Source organism: Homarus americanus, unplaced genomic scaffold (genome assembly GCF_018991925.1).
Source record: "Homarus americanus isolate GMGI-L3 unplaced genomic scaffold, GMGI_Hamer_2.0 scaffold10135, whole genome shotgun sequence".
Lineage (NCBI taxonomy): Eukaryota > Metazoa > Arthropoda > Malacostraca > Decapoda > Nephropidae > Homarus > Homarus americanus.
This window is the reverse complement of record NW_024756215.1, coordinates 229,049-229,852: the sequence shown is the minus strand read 5'-3', so window position 1 is coordinate 229,852 and position 804 is coordinate 229,049.

The following is an 804-nucleotide window of genomic DNA, read 5'->3' as shown; positions in this document are numbered from 1 at the left end:
TAGCCGTGCGGCCGCCGCTCCCGCGTGACCTCACTCTGGGCACCCTCACCACCCAGCTCTCTCTACTTAACGCTTATTACCATGCTACCTACCCAGCAACAAGCTACATTGTACATCTAATACAACATGTATACAGTGAGCACATGTGAGTTTCTTTTCTCCATCCCATCCTGAGTGTGAACCAATATCTCATACCCCCACAACGTCTCTCATTACTCTTCCTTTTCTTTTATCCTCTTCACCAAAAGATCGGCTCGTTAGCCGCTTGGGCGATCGGTCATGAGAAAAAAGATATTCATAAAATACTACAATACTGTTTAATAGAAGAGAAAAAAAATAATTATAAAATACTGCCAAGCTGTAAAAACAAAGACCCAACTTTATTCAAACCGGCAAATTATAATCATCATAATTCCCCCGAGAAGGAACTTTTAGGTTCTCCCATCACCTAGAAACGTGTCGATACAATACCGATGATATTGTTCACCTATTTCTACTCTGGCTTTTCCTAGTCAACAGAGGTGGTAGGACGATTATTATGTTTCAATAAACGCCCGTCCACTATTACCTCTCCCTCCCATGAAATTTTTGTGTAGGCCTATCCATTCCTGAAATTTATTACAAATAGTAATTGTCTAATATTTTCATTCCAGTTATTTGAAAACCACAGGGTGGTGGGCAAAGGAGTTTATGTATTTATCTCTGTTAACCAAATTCTGAGTAAGGTCTTGTGTCGAGGTAATTAGAATGTTTATATTGGCTGAGTATTTAAAAATGGCGGGGCCGGGTTGGGCGAGACGTTCC